This window comes from Myxine glutinosa, chromosome 1 (assembly GCF_964187855.1).
Source record: "Myxine glutinosa chromosome 1, kmMyxGlut1.1, whole genome shotgun sequence".
In the NCBI taxonomy this organism is placed as follows: domain Eukaryota; kingdom Metazoa; phylum Chordata; class Myxini; order Myxiniformes; family Myxinidae; genus Myxine; species Myxine glutinosa.
In genome coordinates this window covers 415,863,879-415,883,554 of record NC_136261.1, presented here as the reverse complement: position 1 = coordinate 415,883,554, position 19,676 = coordinate 415,863,879, and the positions used below count along the sequence as shown (strand labels likewise).

The window sequence follows — 19,676 nt, the reverse complement described above, 5'->3', positions numbered from 1 at the left end:
CGCCGTGATTTTACCGCTACAGGTGTGCAGTCCGTGGTCATGTTGGGGAACAGCAAAAGAGGCTCAATTTCCATTCCCGCGAGTGCACACACAGCAAGCATGTCAGTCCCACCAAAATCCATTTCCAAACGTCCATGTCGCTTAAGAAAATCATGTCCTAACAGAATATCAGCACATAAAGCAGGTAAGACCATGAGATGTACATCTGGAAATATGCGTCCCTTTATCACAAGCTTCAATCGTCATTCCCCTTTTGTGCTGAGCCTAAGCCCTTGGGAGGCCATAAAGATCTGTCATGTTGTCCCAAGGATCGGCCATCCATGTTTTCGCACCAGTCGATGATCGATATAACTATCTGTGGACCCCGTATCGATTAAAGCCCGAGCAAAAATGCCTTCGATCATAAGTGGGATAATGGCCTGAGCAAGGCCGGGTGGACCGGCAGGTATCGAGCCATCCGAGCGAGATGATCGCGCCTCGCGTGTAGATCCAACGCCTGCTACAGTTCTCCAGCCATTCGAGCAGCCTCCGGAGGGTGCTCCTGTCAAGCGCGTAGTTTGCCATACAAAAGCAGGAGCTTGTAGTTCGTACGAGCAGCCAGCGGATGGCGCTCGTGTCACGCGAGAAGGGTCGAAGCCAACTGTAGTTTCCCGTGCCGAAGCAAGAGCTCGTAGTTCGTACGAGCAGCCTTCGGATGGCGCTCGTGTCACGCGGTGAGTCTCAAAGCCATAATGAGACGTTCGGATACCAGCCAAGGATGGTCGCTCTGCATTCGGTCATGTTCGCGCCATTTGTTTTGGCGGCCCGATGAATCTCACCAAGGTCGAGCGCGCAGCCAGGGGCCCACGAGGAGGAGCGCTGCTCATCAAAGCCGGGTGAGGCGCCCCGCTCCATGCTCGGCCCGTTAGCTCGGCGATAAGCCCATTCAGGGTCGCGCGAGTTCGTTTGCCCCGCGCAGACTTTCGGCAAAATTTTGCAAAATGTCCTTTTGTCGAGCACAAATAACATATCGCTTCCTGAGCCGGACACCAGACCTGGGATGTTGTCGATTTCCGCAGAAGTAACACGTAGTGTTTCGTCCAGGCCTTGGTCCTGCCGCTGCGGCTGCCGCCAAGCCGGAATCCGGGTCCTCCTCGGGAGAGGCCAGGGGTTCCGGCGAGGTCGAGTCCGCTCCCGCATCCTCGGCGGTAGCTCTCTCCGGTCAAGCGTGTTGAGAAGTCCCCGCAACAACATGTGTGTGGTCATAGGCGTTAGATTGTTCCCGGGCCTCAGTGTATACGTGTGCCAGCCGTAGTGCTTCCGTGAACGTCAAGTCCGCTGTTTCCAAAAGTCTTTGTCTAATGGTTGAAGAGCTGATCCCAGAGACAAAAGAATCGTGGACAAGATCATCTTGGACTTGCTCATGAGTGCGTACCTCGGGAGTACTGTCTGCAAGTAGACGTCGCAGCTCTTGGGCTAAGTGGTCCAGCGTCTCAGTGGGTTGTTGACTCCGCGTTGCGAGCAGATGCCTGGAATAAACCACACTCCGTTTCTTAATGTAAATTCGTTTCAGCTCCGTCACAGCTGCATTGTACGTCGTACACTGTTCGATGCCCCTGTAGACGTTATGGTGTACTTTAGTCTGCAGCACGTCCAGTTTCGTTTCATCAGTGACAACGGCGTCCTGGGCTTTGAACTGATTGTCCAGTTTCTTGAGCCAATGCGTCAGCTCCGAGCCCGAATCCGCTGCTTGTGGGTCGGCGCTGAGTATCGGCACCTGGGTCATCCTGTATCCCGCCATGTTCGCCTCTTGTTCTCGAGTGGACAGCGAGATTGATTGTTACTAAGTGTTGTGAAAATCAATCAATTCCACAACTTTTTCCCATAGGTAGGTTTAATAACAATCAGATCTCTGGCATCATCCTGTAGAATACAATCAAGCAATATATATCAGGATCGTGGCATCGTATAGGAAGGATCGATAATATTAGTCAATGCAAGCAAGCCTAGAATGTCTGCATGTACATACCATCCGAGTCTACATGCCATAGAGTAAATGTCGCAGGAGTGGTCCGGAGTCACGGACGTCCGAGGTCTTATAGATGCCTCTCAGTGGTTTAAGGGAGCATCACACCTGGGTTCAACTTTGATACATTTTCACTACAAGAGGGATGGAGGTGAGAGAACAACAGTGGAAAACAGGGATATCGGGTGATAAAGAGCGCTGGGGCGGGGTACATGGGATAAACAAGATGGACGCTACAGGGATTTCAGGAAAGAAAACAGGGAATTTGAAGGAGGTGGGATTGTGGTCGGTTAACGGGGGTAGAAAAGATCAAGGTTTTGGATGGGGATATTTTGGATGATAAGAGATGGTGGTTGTTACGTGGTCCCCTCGGTGACTACCTGGTCTCGGTGACCCCCGAACCGTGAGAGGAACTTCGCCAGAAAGTAGTAGTATATATGCGCTTTCGCAACACAATCCCTATGAATTCCACCCAAGAGAAAACTGATGTTCAATGATATATTTCAAGGGTAATGATACCAAACAATTTTAATGATACAATCAAGGGTCTATTCCCCGGGCAATCCACCATCCACAATTCACATTCAACAATCAATCAATCCCCTAGAGGTTTAAGATGGCCATCTTATATATGTGTGTCCCCTTTTGGTACTCACGACCCCCTTTTGGTCTCTGCCCCTCACAATGTCTCTGGGCCCCTCCTGACCAAGATGATGGTCGGCGTCGCCGCACTCGGGCGGTTGAACGAACCCCGGGTGGACGTGTTTCCACCGGGCAGGTATCGTACCAGGCACCCCGGCTGCAGCCCCTCGTGGCCACGCGAAGCGGGTACGGTAAAGCAAGCCAAAAGCCCCACGCCGCTTGCAACGCGTGTTAGGCCCCAACGTGCGACCCGTACGCGTCTTTTTAGACGGTGCCGCGCACGGTGCCAGACGCGGGGTCGATGCACGGCCCCATGTCAACTTGACGTCTCCACCGGGTAGGTACACGTCCCGGTAACTCCTCTCGCCAGACGGGCTTCGGAACGCCGCTTTTCCACGCGGCGCAAGGTCGATCCCACCTTTCGTCGGAGCGGGGCGAGGAACAAGAATCCTCGTCGCTTTTCTTCCTCGTGTCTTTGCCTCTTCCGTTTCCGGCCTCTTTTTTAGAAGGGCTCCTGACCCTCCAACCACAACAACCCTTAATCTACTACACATGGATAAGCAAAGACCTGAATGGTAATTCACATACATTCACATAAATATGTAACACTCCCCCCCTTCAAGAAAGAAAGTTTGAACCCAGCGAAAGCTTTCTTTGCCGGCCAATTTGGAGAAACAAACCAGATAACTCAACCCCCCCACATTATCAGTTCCCCCCGGGCACAGTTATCACTTAACAATAAAGCAACCAAAATTTTACCACAACCCCTCCAGATTACTCACTCTGGACTAAGCACCAGCAACGACATTGTCCCTGCCAAATCAAACTCCATCTCATGACCCTCTGACTTTGACCGTCAGTTTCTTGTGAATGAAGGTTAAGGGGTTGATCAAAGATCCAAAGTTAAGCAACTCGATAGCACTTTTTCCGGGCGGCCAAGCCGAGTATTCACTACATGGATGCCTTTAGGAATGTGGAGTTCACGGTTAGTCCATGCAGGAAAGTTCTCTACATGGGCGCCTTGAGGAACGTGGAGTTCACGGTTAGTCCGTGCATGAAAGTTCACTACATGGACGCCTTTAGGAACGGCGTTCACGGTTAATCCGTGTAGGAATCTTGGCTCGGCGGCTCCGCCGCATTCAGTGCTTCAACTTCTCAGAACTTCCCTAATAATTATGGTGGGACCACTTGTCCCTGTAGTCCCATGAATAGCGGTCTCCTTCTCGGCCACTACTTTGCCAATCCTTCCTTCGGGAGCTGCCGTAACTCAGGGAGCCTCCATAATAATATTGATTGCGGCCACCACCAAAACTACCGCCCAGTTGTCCTCTCCTGTAGACCTCTCGACGCCTACGAAATGCCTTCCCTACTGTTATGGTCCGACCCTCCAAATCCTTGCCATTCCAATTCTTCTCTGCCTCTCTGGCGTCTTTTGTGCTGGCAAACGTGACAAAGCCGAACCCTCTTGACTGTTGCGTTTCCCAGTCTCTTACCAACCGCACTTCCACCAGCGGCCCATATCTGTTGAAGACAGAGGTCAGAACTTCTTCCTCTGTTTTGAAGTTCAGTCCCCCTACAAATAACTTGGCACTTTTGTCGCCATCCCGAGCTGGTGTGGTGTTATTTTCCCTGCTGGGCTCTTTACCAACCCTCAGGTTACCATAAACTTGACCCCCGGCCAAATCATTCCCGATAACCACAGATACACCCTCTACAGGAAGCGTGGCTTGTAAACCGACGGTGACCGGTCCTGACACCAAATCGGACTCCAAATGGATGACATGAAGTGGAGCACTAACACCGCCCCCGATCCCCTGTAAACGAACACTATCCCCCGTTGCCGTCTCCTCGGACCATGGCAAAATGCCTTCAAGCATTAAAGATTGATGTGCCCCTGTGTCCCTCAATATCCTAACCGGTTTCCGGTTAGTCGAGGCTCCATCCCGTGACACAAACCCCTCTGAAATAAATGGTTGGTAACCCTTTTGATGGCGATTTCTCACAATGGCCATTGCATTGGGAGTCGTAATAAGTCGGAATCTGCTCTGGGTCTTCCCTTTTCATGCGGTAACAACTGGACATCAAGTGTCCAGGTTTCTTGCAAAAAGCGCAAGTAGGCCCAGAGGAAAAACTCGTGGTCTGCCTCGGGCCCCCCGAACTATAAGTTTGTCTTGGGCCCGCATCCCTCTGATTTCGAACAGGTGGGGTATCCGCGTTGTCCCCATAATCCTCTCGAGGCCGCCGCCATGTATGGTCGTTCTCCGCACCTGCTGTTCCCCACCTCCCCTGCGGAGATCTAGGCGAGGAGTTAGGTTCGTAGACCCCTATTCGGTGGGTTAAGGCATAATCATCTGCCATGGTGGCTGCGTCCCACAACTTTGGTACTTTCTTTTTCTGCAGGTACACTTTGATGTCCTCGTGGACACACTGCTGAAATTCCTCCACCAGGATCAAGTCACGCAATGTTTCGAAGTCTTTCCCGACTCCTTTTGACTCACACCACCGATCAAACATGTTTTCTTTCACTCTGGCAAATTCCACATGGGTCTCACTCTCCCTCTTCCTGGCATTCCTGAATTTTTGCCTGTAAGCTTCCGGAACCAACTCATAGGCTTTGAGGATTATCAGTACCTCATAATCTGCACATTGGTCCTTTGGTAGCGCCGAATAAATTTCTTGAGCTTTCCCCACCAGCACACTTTGCACGAGTATGGTCCACGCCTCCTCCGGCTAGTTTAATTGTCGAGCCACTTTCTCAAAGTGTGGAAAAAATTTCGCGACTTCCTTTTCACTGAACGGTGGAACCAGCCTCACATGTCTGCCCACATCCCAGGTTTTCTGGTTAGGTGTCGACCCCGTCAGCAAGGGTGGTGCCTCTCCCCGTTCTCTCATTAACTCCAGCTCCTTGAATTTGATTTCTTGCTGAAGCTCCATGTCACGTTCCTTTAATTCCCTTTCCGCTTTTCTCTCCTCTGCTTTGAGGTCCCTTGCAGCTCTCCTCTCCTCTGCTTTTCTCCCTTCTAACCTTTCCTGGAGTTCTCGTTCCACTCTCCTTTCCTCTGCTTGTTTCTCTTCTCTCCTCTCTTCTGCTTTCCTTTCTTCTTCTGCTCTTTCCTTTTCTGCTTTCCTTTCTTCTTCTGCTCTTTCCTTTTCTGCTTTCCTTTCTTCTTCTGCTCTTTCCTTTTCTGCTTTCCTTTCTTCTTCTGCTCTTTCCTTTTCTGCTTTCCTTTCTTCTTCTTTAATCCGTTCCTGACTCCGTAATTGCAACTCCAGTTTCCGGAGCTCAACATCTTCTGGTTCTTCGGGTAGCCACTCCCAGGCTAACTCGTCCCATGTTCCTAATCCCACCATAGATTGTATCAACGTGGCCTGCAACTCTGCCTTCCTCAAATTAGTTCGGACCTCCAAGTTAAAATGTTTGGCCAATTTCAAGAGGTCCGACTTTAGTAACGCTCGGAACTGTGCCTCACTCGGTGTTACCGCAAAGTTCTGTGCCATAACCGCCATGGTGACTATCGTTAACACCTGTTAACCTTCACCCAAGACTTTACCCCAATTTCCCCAAAAATTCACCAATTAATACTTAATTAATAAATTTTAATTAATAAAAATATTATTTTATTATTTTATACAAATACACTTTTAGATCCCGGACGTAGACCCAATTGCGAATCCGCAAATCGTAATTTGGACGAGCCCCCAATTCTGTTACGTGGTCCCCTCGGTGACTACCTGGTCTCGGTGACCCCCGGACCGTGAGAGGAACTTCGCCAGAAAGTAGTAGTATATATGCGCTTTCGCAACACAATCCCTATGAATTCCACCCAAGAGAAAACTGATGTTCAATGATATATTTCAAGGGTAATGATACCAAACAATTTTAATGATACAATCAAGGGTCTATTCCCCGGGCAATCCACCATCCACAATTCACATTCAACAATCAATCAATCCCCTAGAGGTTTAAGATGGCCATCTTATATATGTGTGTCCCCTTTTGGTACTCATGACCCCCTTTTGGTCTCTGCCCCTCACAATGTCTCTGGGCCCCTCCTGACCAAGATGATGGTCGGCGTCGCCACACTCGGGCGGTTGAACGAACCCCGGGTGGACATGTTTCCACCGGGCAGGTATCGTACCAGGCACCCCGGCTGCAGCCCCTCGTGGCCACGCGAAGCGGGTACGGTAAAGCAAGCCAAAAGCCCCACGCCGCTTGCAACGCGTGTTAGGCCCCAACGTGCGACCCGTACGCGTCTTTTTAGATGGTGCCGCGAACGGTGCCAGACGCGGGGTCGATGCACGGCCCCACGTCAACTTGACGTCTCCACCGGGTAGGTACACGTCCCGGTAACTCCTCTCGCCAGACGGGCTTCGGAACGCCGCTTTTCCACGCGGCGCAAGGTCGATCCCACCTTTCGTCGGAGCGGGGCAAGGAACAAGAATCCTCGTCGCTTTTCTTCCTCGTGTCTTTTCCTCTTCCGTTTCCGGCCTCTTTTTTAGAAGGGCTCCTGACCCTCCAACCACAACAACCCTTAATCTACTACACATGGATAAGCAAAGACCTGAATGGTAATTCACATACATTCACATAAATATGTAACAGTGGTGAACACCTGTTTTGCAGACCTGGAGGGAGGAGTGGGACTAGTTATGCTAGTTATACTAGTTATACACCAAAGCAAACAACAAAAACGACCGGGGAAGACTTATCTTTGAGGAAGTTGGCAGAGGTGAAAATCGCACATCCACAGCTCAGAGACTGGAACCAGTAGTGATGATACCAGGTGAACCTTTCGAACTTAGTTTTATTAAAACTCCCATTGAGTGATGGATCAGATGTTTCACTCATGAAATCTCATTATAATCTCTCTTTCTGTTTTTGTCGATACAAGCACATTGTCATGGGACACCTGGCGCTCTGTTGTGTTACCTGTGTTTGTGATGATCGAGTGCACCTTCTGATGATCTTCTTATCCAGTTTGTCATTTCATTTAATACCCTGAATGATTATTCCGAATTTTACCGGGAGCCCAGGGGGGTCAGCCTCGCTGGAAAGTTAACCAATTTTCATGTATATAGCAATGGTCCATGTGCATGTCCATATAAGGAAATGGACGTCTGCCAGGCACATTATGGTGGGTGTGGTCAAAAGGGCCATTATAAAGGGACCTCAAAATGGAGCTAGATCAGCTCTGTGAGTTAACCTGATGAAACCTAATGGGAAATGTTCGGCGTAGTCCGGGGTATGAATGGCCACTGCCAGACATTTTCAGTGGTGGGGTGTGCCTGCCAGATTACATAACCGGAAGCCCAAAATTGAGCTAGATCAGCTCGTGAGTTAACCCGGTGAAACCTACTGGAAAATGTTCGGCATAGTCCCAGATATCACGAATGACCACTGCCAGACATTTTCAGGGGTGGGATGTGCCTGCCAGAAACCCCCGAATGCCCCCACCCCCAAAATTGAACTAGATCAGCTTGTGATTTAACCTGATGAGAATAACATTGAGAATAAAATACAATGGAATAACAGCATCATAACTTTTGAAAATCAGATGTTTTATTTCAAGTCATGGGAAAAGAAGGGATTTCTAAGGTGTAACACGTCATTTGTCGTGGGTGTTGTAAAGACGCTGACGTTATCTGTTAAATGTAATACATTGCCGAAACATTTATTTCCCTTTGAGTTCGTAAAATTCCGAGATTATGGTTGGATAAATTGCGTACTTTATGAAACGGGTAGGGATTAATCAGGGAAACAATTTATAGAAATGTCAACTGCAGTAGATGCTATCAATGTTTTAAACATGAAAACAAAACACTTCTACTCATTGATTGTAGAGAGAGAAAAAAACAGATAGAACCTGATGTATTTAATCTTTGGCAACAACGATGAGCTGTGGTACTAAAACACATGCCAGAGCTCTTTTGCATGAGTTCAAATCTGAACTGATTTTTTTTTAAACAGTAAACCAAACGAAAGAAATGACAGAAGCCAGGTAGAAAGATTGTTTGACATGCTACGGCACAGAATTTTATTTCATTTGTCTGCACATTTATGTTTTGTAATGTGATTATCATATGATGAAACAATAAAGTCCTTCAAATGAGGCAAAGAAAGAAAAAATAATAATGAATGACCACTTGACATTTTCTGTGGTGGAGTATGCCTGCCAGACACCTGGAACCCCCTCCCCAACTCTAAAATACAGAACTAGATCTGAGCTCATGAGTTACCAATCCCGATGAAAGTGACTGAAAATGTTCAGCATAACACGGTACTGCATAGCCCACATGAATGACCACAAGCAGATGTCAGCCATTCATTCAAACAAATTCAAATTCTGTAGAGTGGTCCCCGATCAGTAATCCCCGTCTTCCTCCTCTGATTCTGAGTCTTCACTCCATGCTTCGCCACCTGAATCGCTCAATAATCCATCAATACTTTCTACTTACAACTCCGACTCGCTGTCACCTTCGACCTCCATGTCCTCTGCGTTGTTACTGCCATTCGCAAACAAACTGTCTGGTATGGCTGGCCCTTCAAACCAGGTTGTCTTCAGGATGTTGTCATTCACAGACCATCCATAATCGGTTGGTGACAAACCGTCCCCAGGAGATGCTGTCACGGCATGTGTCCACAATGCTGTTACACACTGCGTTCGTCGAATCTTCATGTCAAGGGTCCGACGTGAAGGTGGCAGCAGCGAACAGTCGATCCGTTTGATGTTTGCTAATGGATTCTCCTGAATGTCAATGAAAGGCATGATTAGAGATGTTGTCAGGTATTCTAATTTTATAATGATGATCATATTCTTAGTTTCTCGTGCCTTAATTACTTGATCAACTTTGCCAGTCATTTGCATCAGTTTGTTGTATCGTGCTTCATTGACATCTTGAGTCTTGCTTTGTCCGTACATATGGCTTTTGCCACAGAAAATACAAGTCCCTTTCAACAGGCCCTGCTGATCAGACTTGGGAAGGACACTGCAGCATCTTGTTCGGATCGAAGCCTTTTTGGCAGTTGGTTCATCATCAGGTGGCAGGGGTTCTTTCGGATGCTTCACTGCTGTGTAATGCTTATGACAGGAAGGGTGATAGCTGACAGTAGATTCGTGATCAATGCTTACCAAAATCTTGTGCGTGACCTCAAAGTATTTGTCAGATTTCAAATTTTTATGCAAGGCAGCAGCATTCTTTACTGTTGTCCATGTCCTGTCACTGAACTTTATCAGCTTGCCTTCCTCTCTGTGCACTTGTGACAGATATAGCAGCTTGAAACACCCTCAGCGTCATTGTTCTGGAATGAAAATAGGGTCCGTTAATGTGGAGTAAAAATTACATGGTCCAGGGACCACATGATCACAAGTGGATATAACTGTCAGTTAGGCAACCGCATAATGTTTGAATCGATATTCTGTGCAAATAAATTGACCTGTAACCTTTGATCTAATAACCCCAAATCTAATCATGTTGCCTCTTCTTCCAAGTGCATACATGTAAAAAGTTTGACGAAAATCCTTTCAACGGTTCTTAAGACCACGATAACGAGACTCGGACGGACGGACAACCCGAAAACATAAATTTGTGGTGGAGACATAATGACGTTTGACATTTGGTTATGGGAATTCCGAATTTCACCTCTGTCCTTGAAGTTACAAAATTATGCTAACTCAGTAGACATTTTGAGAGGAGATTTCTCTGGTGGCTTGGTGAGTGGTATCTTGTCAGTGCTTTAGAATGTGCAAATGAAGTTTCATTACCCTTACCTCTTGATTGACAATAGTGGATGAACGATTTGATCCTTGGGCTGACTCTCCCAATCATTGCTCTTCTGAAGTCACACATGTTTCTTCTGGATCCATGCTCCTGGGTGATTCTTCCGAACCTTGCTCTTCTGCAGTCACACATGTTTCTTCTGGATCCATCCTCCTGGGTGATTCTTCCGAACCTTGCTCTTCTGCAGTCATCCTCCTGGCTGACGTCGATAATCCAAAGCTGAAAGAATAGAATAATGCATTGTATTAAAAAATCCCCAGACCCACACTTTTGCTAACACCCATTATGAAAAGAAATGACTGCAGTAATATGAAATATTAATTGAGAGGAATCAAAATTGACATTTATCGTAGTATGGGCATTAGCTTACCTTGAGGGAAATGGTTCATTAACATGTACAAGAATTATCATAATGGTCCAGTCAGACACGAAAAATATATGCCTTCATTTCCCTCAATCAAGAAAAGAGTATACATTCATTGTTTCACTTTGAAATTAATGACCGTAGACCTAAGCATATAGGCTCCACTTGTAGTATATAGTGTGAGTAACCTTGGCTGCATAAGGTTCATTGAAATATCTATATCAGTCGATAAAGTAGGCCTAATTAATGGACAAGTGGCCCTCCATATGATGGATGGACAGCATCAGCAGGAGGGGGAGGGTTAGGTGAATCCTATGCAGTTTGTGATTAGGCCTCGGTGCTATTCTGGTAACGTACCCGTACCTGATGGATTCAAAGGGATGTAAATGTACATGTACCGCTTTGCATCATCATAAACACACTGATTTTGAGTATAGTTACAAAGGAGAGACTTCTCTTAAATCTTTAAAGTTTTAAAGCTTGATTAATGAGATAATAGGTGGCAGCATGATATCTATGGGGAGCAATTTAAGTAACAAAACTTACCTCAGACTGCGTCGAATATCTTCTTGGATGTGTTGATGACTGATCCTCAATAAAATAAGTTGGGTTGCAGTGCAAAGAGAACTTGACTACTTGATTCCTATTTTAAAACTGACACATATACTGGTAAAAGTGTCACAAAATGTAATACATCTAAAATACCACGCCTGGCACCTTAATGTTGTCTAGGTTCAGGCTTGGTCAAATACATGCTACATTGATAATTGTGAGTAAATTACAATGCCACAGAATCAAGAGATACATTGGGCTTTTTCTCAGAATTCCATCTGGCTCAATGGAGGGCAGGCATTTTGGGGTGTCTGGCAGCCACACTCCGCCACTGAAAATTCATGATACACGGAGTTATGCTGAACATTTTCCAGGAGGTTTCATCAGCGTAACTCACGAGCTGATCTCGCTCAATTTTGGGTGTGGGGGCATTCGGGGGTGCCTGGCGGACACACCCCACCACTGAAAATGTCTGACAGTGACCATTCCTGGTACTTGAGACTATGTCAAACATTTTCCAGTAAGTTTTACCGGGTTAACTCACGAGCTGATCTAGCTCAATTTTGGGCTTCCGGTTATGTAATCTGGCAGGCACACCCCACCACTGAAAATGTCTGGCAGTGGTCTTTCATGATATCTGGGACTATACCGAACGTTTTCCCTTAGGTTTCACCGGGTTAACTCACAGATGATCTAGCTCAATTTTTGGGTCCCTTTCTAATGGCCCTTCTGACCACACCCACCAGAATGTGCCCGGCAGAAAGTCAATTTCCTTACATGGACATGCACATGGACCATTGCTATATACATGAAAATTGGTTAACTTTCCAGCTAGGCTGACCCCCATGGGCTTCCGGTCTCCCGGTGCGGGCTCCCGGTCCTTCTGATGATCTTCTTGTCCAGTTTGTCATTTCATTTAATACACTGAATGATTATTCTGAATGTTAACACTCGGGGATTGTTCCTTATGTGAATACTCAAGGAAAATCCCGTCAAATGATGGATTCACCAACTCAACACAACACACGGGATTACAATAGATACAAAGTTATCGATTACATCCAATGAATAATTTACAATAAATAATGCAGTTCAATAAATGAGACTTTACCTGGGGAGGATTAGTGGTGAAAGGAGAAACTTGTGAAAACATTCCATATTGGAATGAGAACATTGCAGCTTCAACATGCCTCCCCGAACAGGAGGGTAAGGTGATCTTGGGCATACCAACCCCCTAACCCCCACCAACAGGAGGACAAGGTGATCTTGGGCATACCAACCCCCTAACCTCGACCAACATGAGGGTAAAGCCATCTAACTCATCCAGACACACATACAAACTTGCACCTGCACACACGGAGGTGGACACTGCTTGGTCTCCGTTGCACCTCTTGAAACCCAACCATGTTTAAACTGTGGAGGCAGCAGCCAAACACACACACACACACACACACACACACACACACACACACACACACACACACACACACACACACACACACACACACACATTGTTATATTCCATAAGCAGCCAATGGCGGATGTTTGCATCATTGCTGGGAGTGTGGCTGTGCCGCTGATGCAGTGCCCCCTGTTTATACTAACCTGGTTCTTATTTTGCCGACATCAGAAGGATGACAGGCTGAATCAACCCACCTGATGTTATTTAACAGCACGACTAGGGCACAAACGTATTACAGCAACTATATTACAACATACAACAACTATATTACAACATACAACGAACACATTAGAACATGCAGCAACACGACTACTACATACAACAACCATATTACAATGTGCAGCAACCATATTGCAACATGTATCAACCATATTACAACGTACCACAACTATATTACAACATACCACAACTATATTACAACATACAACAACCATAATACAACATACAACAACTATATTACAACATACAACAACCATATTACAACATGCAGCAACTATCTTACAACATGCAGCAACCATATTACAACATACAGCAACCATATTACAACATGCAGCAACCATATTACAACATGCAGCAACCATATTACAACATGCAGCAACCATATTACAACATGCAGCAACCATATTACAACATGCAGCAACCATATTACAACATGTAGCAACCATATTACAACATGCAGCAACCATATTACAACATGCAGCAACCATATTACAACATGCAGCAACCATATTACAACATGCAGCAACCATCTATCTATAATTCCAGTAATCTCTGTCTGTACGTCTGTACGTCTGTACGTTTGTTTGTCTGTGACCGCTGTTTCTCGACAACCACGGGTCCGATATACTTTTAACTTGCCAGGTATATTGCTGGGGACCCGAGGATGTGCCTTTTCAAGGTTTCATATTAATCGGACAATTACTTACCGAGCTATGTCCAAAAAACGATTCAACCAATCAGAGAGCAGCGAACGATCGCGTGTGCCGAACGTGGAGGACACACTCTGCCTCGGATGGCACATTTGACAGCGTATTCATTTATTTCACGTTTGCAAACTATGTTGGCGCTAAACTATGTTTTAAAACTAATAAAACCGAATTTGCGATTCATTCGCTTTCCTGCGCGTTTGTGCACGCGATGGCGATTTCTTTACCAAACTCCGGAAGCCGTTCGCTTTGGACCAAACCATTGCATGTAAATAGAGGGGGGGGGATTGTCACCGTACTCGCAAGCCGTTCGCTTTGGACCAAACCATTTCATGTAAATAGAGGGGGGGGGGATATAATTTTAGATATAGATATAGTACGGGCAATGCCCTAGTATTACAACATGCAGCAACCATATTACAACATGCAGCAACCATATTACAACATGCAGCAACCATATTACAACATACAGCAACCATATTACAACATGCAGCAACCATATTACAACATGCAGCAACCATATTACAACATGCAGCAACCATATTTCAACATGCAGCAACCATAGTACAACATGCAGCATCCATATTACAACATACAGCAACCATATTACAACATACAGCAACCATATTACAACATGCAGCAACCATATTACAACATGCAGCAACAATATTACAACATGCAGCAACCATATTACAACATGCAGCAACCATATTACAACATGCAGCATCCATATTACAACATACAGCAACCATATTACAACATACAGCAACCATATTACAACATGCAGCAACCATATTACAACATGCAGCATCCATATTACAACATGCCGCAACCATATTACAACATGCAGCAACCATATTACAACATGCAGCAACCATATTACAACATGCAGCAACCATATTACAACATGCAGCAACCATATTACAACATGCAGCAACCATATTACAACATACAGCAACCATATTACAACATGCAGCAACCATATTACAACATACAGAAACCATATTACAACATGCAGCAACCATATTACAACATACAGCAACCATATTACAACATGCAGCAACCATATTTCAACATGCAGCAACCATAGTACAACATGCAGCAACCATATTTCAACATGCAGCAACCATAGTACAACATGCAGCATCCATATTACAACATACAGCAACCATATTACAACATGCAGCAACAATATTACAACATGCAGCAACAATATTACAACATACAGCGACCACATTAGAACATGCAGCAACACGATTACTACATACAACAACCATATTACAATGTGCAGCAACCATATTGCAACATGTATCAACCATATTACAACATACCACAACTATATTACAACAAACAACAACCATAATACAACATACAACAACCATATTACAACATACAACAACCATATTACAACATACAACAACCATAGTACAACATGCAGCAACCATATTACAACATGCAGCAACCATATTACAACATACAGCAACCACATTACAACATACAGCAACCACATTACAACATGCAGCAACCATATTACAACATGCAGCAACCATATTACAACATGCAGCAACCATATTACAACATGCAGCAACCATATTACAACATACAACAACCATCTTACAACATACAACAACCATATTACAACATACAACAGCCATATTACAACATGCAACAACCATATTACAACATGCAACAACCATATTACAACATGCAGCAACCATATTACAACATGCAGCAACCATATTACAACATGCAGCAACCATATTACAACATGCAGCAACCATATTACAACATGCAGCAACCATATTACAACATGCAGCAACCATATTACAACATGCAGCAACCATATTACAACATACAGCAACCATATTACAACATGCAGCAACCATATTACAACATACAGAAACCATATTACAACATGCAACAACCATATTACAGCATACAGTAACCATATTACAGCATACAGTAACCATATTACAACATACAATAACAATATTACAACATACAACAACCATAATTCAACATACAGTAACTGTTTTACAACATACAATAACAATATCACAACATACAGCAACCATATTACAACATACAACAACCATATTACAACATACACTAACCGTATTACAACATACAATAACAATATCACAACATACAACAACCATAATACAACATGCAACAACCATATTACAACATGCAGCAACCATATTACAACATGCAGCAACCATATTACAACATGCAGCAACCATATTACAACATGCAGCAACCATATTACAACATGCAGCAACCATATTACAACATACAACAACCATATTACAACATACAGCAACTATATTAGGCTCAATAATAAACCAATGAATGTACATGACGTCAGTGTGATGTCATAGTCGGTGTACTACTTTAGTTTAATTTAATATTCCTGGCTGAAAACCTCCTGACTGATACTGGGAAAGGCGGGTTGGGGTTGTTGGAGCGGGAGAGCTGTGGAATGGAGTTGGCAGGATGGAGCTCTGGGCAAGCGAGCAATCCAGACACCATACCGGGCCCATTCCAATATGGAAGGGCAGGTCGATTAATTATCACCTCATACACCAAATCTTACTCTCTTCAAACATCCACTCTGGATGCCCAATAAGCTCAACACGGAAAAGCCCAAGACAAAGTTACCAACCGTTCTTTTTAGAGGGACCCTCCAGATACGCACCTCTTTCCATTTTCTTTCTTGCACCAGACCTGCACCTCCTCCCCACCCATCCCAACGAAGTAGGCCTCCTCTTTACCCCTCACCTTAGCGACTGCTCTATCTTCTTTTTCTTTATCTCCCCTTCCTCGTGATGAGTCTGATTTGTGCCCTTGTGTTGTGAATATAGGAAAGGAGTATAAACGATGTAGATCAGGACAACTCTGCTCTTTGTCCCTGTGCTTTGTCCATTTTTATGCCTCCGTCGACGAAGTCTTGTCTTGTCCGTCTGGCATTATGTTTTCAGGTTGTCCGTCTGGCTGTCCGTCCAGCTGTCCATCCATCTGTCCGTGATAGGTTTTTATTACCTCGATAACTTGAGAACGGCTGAAGGGGTAACGGTCAAAGTTTGTGCAGGTATGTATAATAAGGTAAAGATGAACTGATTATATTTTGGGGGTAACGAGGTCAAAGGCCAGAGGTCATGTTAGGTAAAATTATGTTACCGTGATAACTTGTGAACCAGTGATGGGATTCTGACCAATGTTGGTACAAGTATGTGTTATGATGTAAAGATGAACTCATTTGATTTTGGGGGTCAAAAGGTCAAAGTCTGTGATAGGTTTATCACTTGAGAACTGCTGAAGGGATCAAATTCAAACTTGCTACAGATATGTATAATGATGTAAAGATCAACTGATTATATTTTGGGGTCAAGAGTTGAAAGGTCAAATGTCAGATGTCTGGTCACGTAAGAATTATACTACCAGGCTAACTTGTCAACCACTCATGGGATTTTCACCAAACTTCATATAATTATAGTACGATGCAAAGATAAACTGATTTTATTTTGTGGTCAAGAGGTCAAAGATCAGAGGTCATGTTAAGTTACAATTATTTAATTGCCGCGATAACTTAAGAACAGCTGAAGGGATCTATGTCAAACTTGGTACAGGTATGTATAATGATGCAAACATGAACTGATTGGATTACGGCATCAATAGGTCAAAGGTCAGAGGTCGTGTCAGGTAAAAATGTGATAACTTGAGAATAGCTGAAGGGATTTAAATCAAATTTTGTACAAGTATGTATAATGATGTAGACATTAACTGATTAGATTTTGGGGGCTAATAGGTCAAAGGTCAGATGTCATGTGAAGTAAAAATTATGTTGCTGCACCAACTTTGAGCCAGTGATGGGATTTTGAACAAACGTAGTATACGTATCTGGGCAATTCCATGACGTTACGGAGTGACACTTTGAGTCATTTTTGTGAACTTTGATTTCTCTAGCATAGTGATAAAGCCACTAGTACCTACTCTCTATATATCATATTGTAAAGGAAGGGTTGCACTTTACAGAGATATTAATGGAGTTCCTGTAAGTTGGACCATTGTCAAGTAATTAACATTCAAAAACGGTGTTATGGAGTGACACTGTCTTTTGTCATTTATTAAACAATAACAATATTAATTGAAAACTCTGCTCTCACAATAGTTATAAAATTGTAATGAAATAATGGGAAGATACACTAATAGTTGTGCCTTCAGTACAGGGGTTTCAAAATTCCAGACATGACCTAATTACTCTGAAATAATTACAATAGTCCCGTTACGGAGTGACGAAAAATCCCGTTACGGAGTGACGAGTCAATTTTGAGATTTCTCTCAAAGCAACAAATAATTTCTAGATAATGCCAGGCTTTCATTCTGAACCCAGCTGACTTGTGCTGGCGTTTCAACATCTAACACTTTAGATAAATAATAAAAATAAAAATCTGAACTGAGAAAATATACAATAAACATATTAAAAAAGTCAAGAAATAGACTAAAGAAATAGAGAACAATTTACGAGTGGATGACCAGAAACAAAACAAAGTTTGGAATTAATCAGTTGGCCACCTCACAAAACTTCACATGACTGCCCTGCAAAAGGTTCCCTTTCCCAAAGGACATTCAGCAAATACATAATGATTGCGATGGTCGAGGGATGGCTGAAGAAGGAATCTGACGACTTGGTTGGAATCAATCCAGGATTTATCTTCCACCTCTGGGAATGTATATGCCAAGTCAGATAGGCCTGCTTTTCGCAAAAATGATACTTCCAAACAACCATCATCTACTATCTGAGTCACCTGGCCAACAAACAACTTGTTAGATTTTTTTGTGATATACTGCACAGTCACAAAGTCACCAGGGTGCACTTGGGGTTGACTGTCTGACTTGAGGCGCTCAGCAGGTGCTGGACTAGCAGTATTTTGACATTCCAAGGATGATACATGGCACTCGGGGTGAAGCCTCACCAATTCAAATTGTTCCGCTGTTGAGTACATAGAGGCGCTCACAACATAATTCCTCACAGGTTTCACACAGTGTGTTTGGTGTGTTTTCGGAAGCGACGTCACTAACTGCCAGCGCTCGTCCAATTGCGACTGGCACTTCTCAATGTCTCCTGCTGCAATGAATAAAACTTCGATCTTTTTGCACTGTGCCGCTGCTACGCGGAAGAAGGATTCTGCATCAGATACAGGGTCCCCAGCCAGATTTGCCAACCAAACTCTCCTCTTTACCTCACCTCCTATCCCATCAACAGCACCCTTACCGTGAGATGTGGCAAAGAAATTCCAGGATAATTGAATCTTGAACAATTCCTGAAGGAACTCACCTTTTTCAGGCTGAGTTATCAATTGTTTGACAGAATGAGTCACTTTGTAACGTTACGGAGTGACAAGTTTTCTTTTTAATTTATTTTCTGTAGATTAAAAAAAAAAAATTATACTGTACAATGATTGGGTGGTATAAGTTCTTAATGACCCTGGATTTATTTGGTTTTTCATCCACCAGTTAAAAAGAAAAGTAACCAAATGTCAAATTTTCGTTATGGAGTGACACGTCACGGAGTGACATCTGACTCCTAATTTGAGTTTTAATTTTAAAGCATAGAAGGACTACTTATATTTTTTCAATTGGTTTTGAAATAATCTTCATACAGATGAATAAGTGTGAATTTCAATTCAGTGATCAGCACATTTCAATATAAGTCAATCCTTCATACAGATGACATAGTTCCGAACGCGAAGGATCGGTAACCGGCACAATTTCGGTCTTCGAGGCCGGCCGATAGGCACAGTGTGACCAGAAGGGACGAGGTTCTCCTGACCACGTGGCCCTCGACTTGGTGGGGTTTGTCCGCACAATGTGGGCGCTTCAGGATGAACTTTAGCCGGGGAGCGTTTGGGTGCCCCGGTCTGATACTGCCGCCCACGCGCAGCA

General features: G+C 44.4%; 1 protein-coding gene across 3 annotated transcripts in view; it reads left to right on the top strand.

Annotated features, from left to right (window-relative positions):
- The window catches only part of LOC137417942 (E3 ubiquitin/ISG15 ligase TRIM25-like), a 78,235-nt gene that overhangs the window by 7,838 nt on the left and 50,721 nt on the right, over positions 1-19,676 (top strand). The window contains exons 1-2 of one of the 3 annotated variants that reach the window (XM_078770570.1): positions 7,276-7,431; positions 16,712-16,821. The exons of the other annotated variants lie outside the window; for them this stretch is intronic. The gene's annotated coding sequence lies outside the window, so the exon portion shown is untranslated. Of the gene's footprint in view, positions 1-7,275; positions 7,432-16,711; positions 16,822-19,676 lie in introns of those variants that run through there. 3 annotated transcript variants of the gene reach the window in all.